General features: G+C 44.5%; 1 pseudogene; it reads left to right on the forward strand.

Annotated features, from left to right (window-relative positions):
* The first annotated feature begins 1,858 nt into the window (after positions 1 to 1,858).
* Positions 1,859 to 6,023, forward strand: LOC109775037 (polyamine oxidase 4-like; annotated as a pseudogene).
* The last annotated feature ends 5,527 nt before the right edge of the window (positions 6,024 to 11,550 follow it).

Consider the following 11,550-nt stretch of genomic DNA (forward strand, 5'->3'; position numbering starts at 1 on the left):
AGTAAGTCCAATTTGTATTTCGTTTGCATATTCGTGTCTTTTGTGATGATGGCTTTCAAATAAGATCAATTTTGGAAACATTTTGACGAGTTTTTATAACTTCATTAAGTTTCAACTTCTAAATCGTACAAACGAATAACAAAATTGCAAGTTTCATCAACCGAAACTTAAAACTTGGTGTGCCCTCATGCGGAATTCAATGACTTTGCGGATCACAAGACAAATCGGGCTGTCGGGCAAGTTTCAACTACTAAAACTTGATAGGAACGACGATGAATCTAGTTAGTTTCAAAAACTAGTAAGTTTCAAAAACTAAATCTTAAACTCTAAACTCTAAACCGTAAACCTTAAGCCCAGAACCCTAAAACCCTAAAAGCACATGAAGCTTGATGAAAATTTGTAAAACTTAATGTTACAACTATCAATTTTAAATATTCCAAACTTGGAAATTTTTTAAGTTCTCGAAATGTATTCAAGATTGGTCTTGTTCGAAAGTTCTTGTCGCGGGGAACACAGATATGCAAATGAAACTTAATTTAGACTTTTGGTTTAAAAGATATAGTAGATTGAAACTAAAAAATAAAATAAAAAAGGCATGAAAGGTGGGGTGGATGGCGCATGCAGCTCCAGCAAAAGCTGCCAAAAGTGTGCATGGATGAACCCTAATCTAGAATAATCAAAGGCCTAAGGCTAATCAAATTTATGAATCTTAAAGCAATCGGACGACCAAGCACGACTCGGCAGGTGCGTGTCCCTGTGAATATCCGCTATGGTTGTAATGTTTAATACTCATGCCATACTTTTTAGGCATGCTTTTGGTTCATTGCCACATTGGTAATTTGGCAAGCTTTTCTAGCTACATAGTCCATATGTCATAGGCTTTATTTTTTTGCTAAATCTCATCGGGCTATTTTGTTCACCATGTTAGAAGTATAATTATGTTTAAGTTAGAGATAGGATATGATTAAACCATGTATTGCCCTCCACTCCAAGTCTATCTCCATCATATTGTACTTTATATATGCCCTACAACTGGATTAGATCAATACAAACACAAATATTAGGGTTTCAATATTTCCTATGCACCACACGTCTTATGGCAGTCATAATTTGCCTAAGATTAATTGTGGCAAAGTTAGTCATGAATCAAACACGTCCTGGATGTCTAGATCCTTTCCTGCATATGTGGTCTTTTGTTTGTTGACATAGACCAACTAGTCAACTACGATGTGTTACAATAATAACAATTGAAGTCTCTGCATGTCAAATCGTCAATACTCATTTGCATGGTCAATTAGCACTTTGATGTAGCCAATGACACTGCGGTCCGATTGAACGTATAAACCCTCAGGGACTCGTAGTCGCAACCGTTGCCTCCACGTCGCCTTTAAATCACTGGTGCCACCGCCTGCAAATTCCGTGCCCCACCAAGGGCATTTTAGTCATTTCACGTGCTGGCATATAAATTGCAGCCCCGCCCGTGGAGAAACCCTAGCCGCTGCCTCCGCCCGCACTCGCGCCCCCACCCGCGTCTCCTCGTCCCCTCTTGCCGCCTCCGGCTCCTCTCCTCTCACCCGGTTCTTCTTGATTCGCCTGGCCGCGGTGATGGTGGCGTGACGGAGCTCGCGCGAGGGCTTCGAATCTGAGGTGCCAGCCATCTCCTGTAAACGTACGCCGCTCGTGATCGCGCGGACGGAGGGGTCCTCTTCTGCTGACGTACGCCGCTCGTGCTCGCGCGGACGGAGGGTTCCTCTTCTGCTGCTGCTCCGTCTGCATCCTCCTCTGCCTCTCCTTCTCCTCGACCTCCACGGAGTCGTCGTCCAGCCACTCAATTTCAGGGTGCCCCCCTCCCCTCCCCCCCCCCCCCTCTCTGTTTGGTTCTTTTCGTGGATGTGGTTTCCCCGTCACGCCTCCCTGTTTGCTCTGTTTTGTTGGTGGATGCAGGGAAGGAGAGGAGGATGACGCCCAGCCATGGAGAGGAATAGCAGCAGCTCAAGGTCTTTTCTCCTCCACGCCTCCCTATGCCCCTCTCTCGTTTCTGTGTGCTGTTTTGTTCAAGGTTTGCTGTTTTGTTTGCTCCTACGGATGCTAATGCTTGTATGACTTGTTGCATTCATCTTTATTATGACGTTGGTCAAGGTTAATAAGGCTTAGGAGCATTATATTTGAGTGTCATGAAGGGTTTGATGCCAACTGAAGATTTAAGACTGTGAATATGCTGAAGGGTAGAAAACTGTGCTACAAAGAAATGATGTGAGCTTCAAAAAGGTTGGTGCACCATCTAGAAAATGGAAACAGAAACATATTATATACTTTTTGTATGCCAATCTGCCTCTAAACCAGATAGGCACGCCACTATAGAGAATGTGCACAGAGCACAATTCCTTCTGTTGTATCATCCTATATGACTGTAATAAGACTATATAGAGCGTAGTTTACATAAAAGGGCCTAGAGACATCCTTTGTTTGTTAGACAGAAAATGTTCCAACACAGTTTCTCCCACCAAAAAATGAACGAACTTAATTCCATTATAGGGGATTACGTGCTTTTCTGCCCGAGCTGCAGCTGGTTATCCTCCGCTCCCTGTGTTGGATAATCTTAGAGAGTAAATCCTGCCATAACTCATGACTTAGGACCAATATAGGTAGATTGGTACAGTTCTGGTGCTTTCTTGCTGTTGTTTATGCTCTACACAATCTTCTGCAACTTCATAATAACATGCCATTTGGTGTCTTGTTTCTGCAGAAAAATGAAGCAAGACAAGCCGGAGAAGCTCGCATGGACATCCAATTTCTTGTACCACTCAACTGAGCCGAGGTGATGTTTTATTTCCACAAACCTTCTCTGCTCATCGATGCCATGTACAGAAAATTACCTACCATCTTTGCTTGTTGACAAATAATAATAATTATATGTCCCAATTGGATATGTATATGTTTTAGCTTGCTAAGTTGAAATGCATTATCCTATTTTGTGTGGGACATGGAACCGACAAGACATGTCAGGTCTTGTGCAGCAGATTAGCATCTTTATTTATTAACAAAGTTAAACATGTCCGTTGGATGCCTATATATGTTTTAAGGAGTGGGATCTGCTGTTGAATTCCAGTTTAGGATGACCATCACTGTTGATACTATGCTTTGTCTTGTCATGTATGGATCAAAACAAAGGAGGATGGATGCCTTCCTTTTGTGGTTTCTCTTCTGCTGTAATGTAGATTCTTGGTGACAAATACACCGCCTCATGTGTGTGGTTGGGTGATATCTCTGCTTTCCCTTGAGGTCATGTACAAGGCATGCTGAATTGTGTCCTAATTTTTGTCAAATTCAGTCATGTTGCATGATGCGCGTGGCCATGGATCCCAGCAGCTTCAAAACCGGAGGTACGGCGATTCATGTCCTGTAATGTCAGCGTTTTCTGCTAGATCTTGCGTGAAGGGGCGATTTTGGGTGATGGGAAGGGGGCTGGAACAAGATTTTTTTGGATCTAATCACTCAGTTGCGATCGTAATGGAGTACAAATTTGCAATCTCGTTGCCAAGCTCATAGTAGATTTCATATCCCTGTTTGATTCGGGTGCTGATTACGAAGAATCGCTCTGCATTGATGTGTTGCAGGCCTTCTGCTTCCAACCATTGAGATGCGTTGCGCTTCGCCTCCATCTGTCATCGTGATCGGTAGCGGAATCTCAGGGATTGCTGTGGCTCATGTCCTCTCCAATTCCTCTTTTGAGGTACTGACAAAATCCTGATCTGTCTGTTGTTCCTCTAATTTGATGATGCCCATGCTGCCTGAGCAGGTGACTGTCCTTGAGTCGATAGATCGAATTGGTGGCCATGTTCATACGGATTACTCCTTTGGATGCCCCATTGACATGGGAGCCTCATGGTTAGTTTAACCTAAAGGATTAATTGGAACAATTCTTGGTAGATTTTATCTGTATAATCTGTCTAACTTCGTGCTGGTGTTGCTGAACTTTTTTCAGGTTGCACGGTGTCGGTAATGAGAATCTTTAGCACCATTGATTGGCCATCTTGGGCTGAGATTATATCACACAAGTGGCGACAATTCTGTTCTGTATGACCATGATTTGGAAAGGTGATTTCAGCACTTGAACAGACATTTTTCTTTGATATAATCCACATACTTGTATTTTTTTCATGTTCTTACATCTCATTCTGTTAATTGGTTCCTTTACAGCTGTTCGCTCTTTGATAAGAACGGCCTTGCAGTCCCAATGGAGATAGCTGCTAAAGTTGGCGTGATATTTGAGAAAATTCTTAAGGAGGTAGATTGCTGTTATTAACTCACATGAGCTGTAGTTTTGTCTTCCTTGTGTGCGTTTCCAGCTGATGACTCTAACATACTCTTTAATTTATGGTGTGTTGCAGAAGGTGAAACCCCGCGATGAGCAGGAACACGACATGCGCCTTGAACAGGCAATTTCAATGGTGCTTGAGAGGCACCCTGATCTCAAGTATGTATAAAATCTTTTATCATGTTGACGCAATGATTTTTCCAAGATACAATATATAAATTGGATGGCCCTCCCCGGCGAGCTCACCCCTTGCCATCGCCAGGAGGAAAGTGCAGATCGACGCTCGCGTCATTGCTCCGTAGAGAGGAGCACGTCATCGAGTCGGATTCACCATGCGAGGCACCTCTCCCGGCCGATATTGCGCCTCCCCAAGATGCAGCGGCTGGCGCTCTGCCTTTGCAAGGAGGCGAGGAGCACCGACAGGTCCAGCAACCACCGTGCCCTAGCCTGTCCTCCAGCGATTGGCTGGACTGTCGCCGCCGTCTGCGTGGTCGCCGCATGCGCGAGAAGGTGAGGAAGATGACCCGAGGTGAGCCGCCTCTGATCCGCCGCGCGAGACGCTCACCGAGTGCCTCTCCAGCTCAACGCTCCCCAACCCAAGGCGAGTCCCTCTTCCCCCCATCCATCCTTGCATGTTGTCGCCGTCGGATACGGGAGGCCACTGATTGCGTTGCTAGGCCAGATTAGAAGTGAAATTCGCCTTTGAGGTTTAGGTTGGATGGTGAACTCCGTAGCTTATAGATTGTGGTTCTCCTTTTTGGATCAGTGTACTGCTGCAGTTGCGCCAGTATATGTTGTTTTCATGCAACTGGTCTTTGGGTCAGTGAACAAGAGCTAGAGACACAAGGTGATAACACTGTTTGTGCCATTTGTTTCTTTCAGTTTTACTCATGGGACGCTGATGATTGATGGAGCAGGACCGCTACCACTCCTCGCCTACGTAAAGCACGTGCCAGATCTGAGCGAGTGAAGGCACTGGTGCCCGTGCGACGCATCATCGTTGTAATGGTGAATAGCATATAAAGCCTCCTAATTTGTAGCGGTGCAAGTTGTAGCCTTTTTGAAGTGGAGCAGCTTTGTCTGGTTGGCCTTCAATTATTTGTGCGTTGCTTGTGATCCTACTAGTTTAGTGTGCTTTGGTTGTTTACTTGTTTCCTGTTTATATCCCCTACATGCACTAACCTGTTTATCTGGCACTAATGGTATTTATTTTATCACAGGTTGGAACTGCTCTGTCAAATCCTTACCTTTCTTTTGCAGAGGCACTGAATGGTTTGGCTGGTCCACAACAGTCTCAGGTAATCTTGATTTTACATGGTGAATGTTCTCTGTTGCATCATGATCAACTTGTGCTTGCCAAATGGATCTCCTGAAACAAATTCCTCCTAATAAATTGTAGAAGTCCTAATGAAGAAAATTATGTTCATGTCCTTCTAAAACGATGGATGTACTGGTTGGCTTTGTGATTCCTCTCAGATTGTGCTTTTCGTTCTTATGTAGCAATGCATCACTTCTCCAGGTGAAAAAATGATGGAAACAAAGGCTCTGTTTAAATTTGTTGTCCTTTTATATCTTCCAGCCTTTATCATACATTCTTCTTATCCAATTGTGAGTTTAAGTAGTTACACCTATCATTGTAAGTCTGTTGGAAGCAAATATTTTCATGTGAATTTTATTTCTCTATGATGGTTTTACCAGAAAGAAATCATAGCCACTATTACATCATGTTATTTATCTTACCGCGCCGTTGTATCTGTATACTCTGTTTACGTCTTTTTGACATTCCCAGTTTTGTTTTTCTATGGTATATATTTGACAACTTTCCATGCCATTTGGCTTTGAATCTGTCCTCATGGTCATGTCTATTGGTATATAGTGCACTTGAAGCTATATATATTGTTATCTACAGACCGTGTATCATAAATTTCTGTTTTACCTTATGCTTGTCATGGTGGTTTTCTTCCTGGGTGATTGTGTGCTCATATGCCATTGGTCAATAAACATGTTTATAGAGGATGCTCACTTTTCTTAGTTTCATACCGATTCTTAATAGTCTTGCAATGCCTGCTCGGGTTAGTTCTTTGAATGAATAGAGATAATAAATGTATGGGGGTTCCAATATCAAGTGTACCACCTGGTTATTGCTTACCCAACTAATACGTGCTGCTTGGTGATAAAGGAAAACAGCTAGAAAAATAATTAATAAAGTGCACCATCTGCTTATTGTTTTATACACAGTCGCTTGATTCTTTTTGTTCCTCTATACGCCTCTGATCCTGTCTGCAGTGTGCGGCTAGGTTGTTCGTCCGCCTAGGTCGTAGGTTCTTTCCTTCCTGCCGACGGCAGGTACAAGACTCGAGCAATGGTTAATGGGCAAGCACTATATACACCATCCATCTATACTAATATAGCCTGTCTTTTAAGAGCCAATGTATGCTATTACCAAGTGATTTGAATATTTTTTTTAAGCATCAAGCTTTCATGTAATGGAATATAAGTATCTTTAAGTTGATTCTAAATCAATCTCATACACATGCTTTGAATGCTTGGCTCGCTCTCGCTTTTTGCGCCATGGTCAAACATGCAGTGATGACTCTGTCTAATGTTTACCACTTCAATATGTGCCCGAATAATATTAATGTACACCCTTTTAATACATGGCTTGCTTTCGGCCTTTGCGCCATTGGCGCAACTGGTCATCTAGTTACTGTCAAAAGATGCTAGTTCTAACCTGTTCACCGTTACTAGTGTAATTGAATCACATCCACTCCTAGAAGACTGAGCTGATGGGAGAGATGGTACGGTTGTTTTAAATCGAAAGTGATCGATGCTTTGTCAATGGTTACAGAGAGTATATATATCACTTGGAGAGACGCGACGATCCCCAAGAGATGCATCGGTTCCAGGAGGACGGGAGAGAAGCGACGGTTGCAACGGACACAGGCGTCCGTACGGGTGCAACTCGTTCGATGGGCAAGGGGAGATTTCCCTTAATTACAGATTATAGTTTAATCTTAACACTCCCCCTAATCTACGCTTGACCATGTATAATCATCTTCACGATTGTCCGGGAAGCTCTATCATCTCAAAAGATTCTCCTTCAAAAGTTCTTCATAAAATCTTTGATGAGATCCTGAAACATATACTCACAAAGAAAGATAGCATAATGTGATGTCATTAAAATAAGGATATCTCAAGAAGAGACTCGCCCTGACACGTGCAAGTCCCTAAGTCTTCGCATACCAATTCCATTAACACATTTCTGGAATGTAGAATTTGGTAGAGACTTGGTAAATAAATCAGCAAGGTTGTCGCATGATTTGACTTGCAGAATGCTTATTTCCCCGCTTTTCTGAAGATTATGGGGAGAAAACCATTTAGGAGAAATATGCTTGGTGATATTACTCTTGATGTATCTTGTTTGCATCTGCGCAACACATGCCGCATTATCTTCATAGATAATGGTAGGCGGTTTTATCGAACCCATTCCACATGACTGTTGTATGTGGTTTATCATTCTGCGAAGCCATACACATTCACATGTTGCTTCAAATAATGAAATTATTTCAGAATGATTGGTAGATGTTGCCACCAGAGTCTGTTTCGAAGACTTTCATGATATAGCAGTGCCACCATGTAAGAACACGAAGCCGGTCTGAGATCTGGCATTATGGGGATCAGACAAATAACCGGCATCTGCATATCCAATCATATCAGAGTCCTGATTTTTCTGGAACTGGAAAAATAGGCCAAGATCCTTTGTGCCTTGGAGATATCGAAAGATATTCTTCACTCCAGACCAATGACGTTTGGTGGGAGCTGCGCTATGTCTAGCAAGTAGATTCGCTGCAAATGCAATATCAAGTCTTGTGCAATTTGCAAGATACATAAGCGCCCCAACAGCACTAAGGTATGGAACTTCAGGTCCCAACACCTCTTCTCCATCATCCCTTGGTCTGAAAGGATCTTTCTCTATGTCTAGAGATCGAACCACCATGGGAGTTTTAGATGGATAGGATTTGTCCATATTGAATTTCTCCAATATTTTCTGGATATAGGCAGATTGGTGTACCATGATTCCTGAGGGAAGATGCTCAAGTTGAATACCTAAGCAAAATTTGGTTTTACCCAAATCCTTCATCTCAAATTCCATCTTTAGGTGATTGCGTGCTTCATCAATGTCTGGTGTGCTGCCGATGATGTTGAGATCGTCAACATACATAGAAATGATGCAAGTAGTCCTGCCGAGGTATGAACAGCAGAAGGCAGTAGATCCCAACTCATTACCTTGTGATTCCAAATATAGTGAGGGAGAAATATTCAAAAATTTGCAAGTTTGGTGTGCGAGAGAAGATGATCTCGATTGCTAAAACATGTTCAAGAGAACTTGATATGTGGTAAACACATGGAACATGTCATTCTTCCCAGATGAAATTCGGTACTTTATTTATATTATCAATCCATTACATAATATAAACACACTAATAATTACACTAGTCCTAGTCAGATGTAATCTAGAACAGGACTAGAATGTAAGTAGCACTCAAACTAGGTACTAAACAGTACTAAACAGAGTCTAAAACTGCATAAATACAAACATTAGTACTACTGTTAATAAAATAGAGAGAAAACAAAGTATGAATCCAGGCCAGAAGGAGGCGGCTGGAGGACACAGCAGGCGCCTGGGCCTGGGCCTCCATGGCCTTTGGCCAGCACACCCGCAGCCCCACCGCATAAGAGAGGGAGGAAGCGGCGGTTACGGATAAGGGTCTGAGACCCGAAGTCGCACCCCCGCTCGATCCCCTTCCCCGCACGGCGCCGGCGACTGGAGTGGCCGCCGCAGCCCCTCGCGGCGCCGGAGGTCACCGGCGCAACACCGACGAGCCTTCCTCGTCCGAAGAAGACGCGATGACGACGGGGTCCGGGCGAGCACCCTCTGGCGCGGCGCTGGCGAGGCCGAGGCTCGCCGGAGCCCACGAACCGGGGCGGCGGCTGGGGCGGCAGTCGATGGCGGCGACGACGCGCCCGAAGAGACGCCCGAAGCGCTGTGCGGCTCGGCTGCTCGAGCCCGCAGCCGTCTCCTGCTGAGGCGTGGCGGTGGCGTCGGCGCCCTCCATGCCGGCTCCAAGGCGGACCACTCCGGAGGCACCGGTCGGCGCGGAGACGAAGGCGAGCGCCTCCTCCTCGTTCACGACGGCGCGCATCGGCACAGGGCAGTATCCGGGCGGGTCGGCGGCCTCGGCTGCGGGCGTTGGCGTCGACGGCGCGAGCCACGCGGCCGGCGGAGGAGGTGGTGGAGGCGGAGATCCAGGAGGCGGTGCAGGCGCGGCTGCAGCCCTGTGCACCATGGGGGCCCTCGGGCCAGCCACTAGCCAGGGGTCGAACCCCATGGGCGCCTGGCCACGGGCGCAGGGAGTACCATCGTGGTTGCGTCCAGGGGCGAGGGGAGCACCGCGGGGGCGCGTCCAGCGGCGCGGTGGCGGCCAGGAGCACCTCGTCCAGCGACGCCGCGGCCGAATCGACGGATGGCTTGCATCCGGCGACGGAAACGGCGGTGGCCACCAACTCCATGGCGGCGAAGGGCAATGAGGCGGTAGCGGCGACCGTCCTCGCGGATCAGACGGAGGAAGGAGACAAGGCCTGTCATCTCACCGGCGGCGAGTACTTCCTCTCTTCTCCTTTCTCTGTTGCCTTTCGCTCTCGCTGGCTGTTCTACGTGCGTGATAACGTGTTTTGAATCGAAAGTGATCGATGCTTTGTCAATGGTTACAGAGAGTATATATATCCCCTGGAGAGACGCGACGATCCCCAAGAGATGCATCGGTTCCAGGAGGACGGGAGAGAAGCGACGGTTGCAACGGACACAGGCGTCCGTACGGGTGCAACTCGTTCGATGGGCAAGGGGAGATTTCCCTTAATTATAGATTATAGTTTAATCTTAACACAACTCTTCGTGATATATTCTTTTTCTAATGACTAGGAAACATGCCCGTGCGTTGCAACGGGAGAAAATAAATCACCCCATACACACACTTGATGACACCAAAAAATCATACGAAATCTTTCACAATGTTGTACGAGAAACAACATGATAAGTGATGTTGTGCACAAATATAAAGGTGGGATGATTTTTTTAAGAAACTAAAGTTGTGTCCAATTGATTAGAAAACAAAAATATCTATCTACTTGCCGGTATCAATTCACGTCTTTGTGGTGTTCCTCCTTAATGATACCTAAGAAATAATGCATTACCCGTAAAAAAGAAAGAAATAATGCATTAGGCTGAAAATAGCGAATTACACTTTAGTACACAATGATAGCACGTGCATAGGAGCATGTTAGATATCTCCATAAGAAACAATCAATCTATATGGACATGTATAACGAATAGGCATTTTCAAATTCCCCATATAGAGAAAAGTATTTAATTAAAGTTGGAACATAAAAATAATTTTAGAAATGGTTATCATGCAAGATAATATCATATCTGGAATGTACACATTTTTTGGGTGATTATCGTACATAACTTTCTAAATTTAAAGTTAGGATTTGAAAGATATGAATACATTTTTAAATACTTGAATCTGCCAAAATTAGAAAATTTTGTAGCCCATCAGATAAGATGGCACTTGGGCGAGGCTGTTCTATCTTCCGCTCACAGAAATCAAGAGAAAACAAAGAAAAAGTGGGGATCGAACTCAGGCCTGCTACTCCCTCCGTTCGGAATTACTTGTCTTGGAAATGGATGTATCCCTCCGTTCGAAATTACTTGTCTTGGAAATGGATGTATTTGTAAAGGCTCCAACCAGTAAGCTACAAGTGTGCTTGTTATTTGTAAAGGAATAACTCGGTAAATGAGCTAACCGCGACGTTGGTGACTTAAAAAAAGAATCGTTTTTGCCACTTACGGGTGACATTGGTGGGTAATTTTTGCCAACTTCGAGGGTAGTTTTTATGACGTGCTCCCTCTGTCCCAAAATTCTTGTCTTAGCTTAGTCTAGATACGGATGCATCTAATACTAAAACATGACTTGATACATCCGTATTTAGACAAATCTAAGACAAGAATCTTAGGACGGAGGGAGTACAACCAGAAACCCAATTTATTTTATTATTAGGTAGAGATGAGGAAGGGGCATGGTGCAATGAGACACTGATCCATCACTTGGGCCCTTATTTGTTATTGTACAAATACGATTATGAATAATGTATTAGGAAAATTATCACAAAAA

This window comes from Aegilops tauschii, chromosome 2 (genome assembly GCF_002575655.3).
Source record: "Aegilops tauschii subsp. strangulata cultivar AL8/78 chromosome 2, Aet v6.0, whole genome shotgun sequence".
NCBI classification, from domain to species: Eukaryota; Viridiplantae; Streptophyta; class Magnoliopsida; order Poales; family Poaceae; genus Aegilops; species Aegilops tauschii.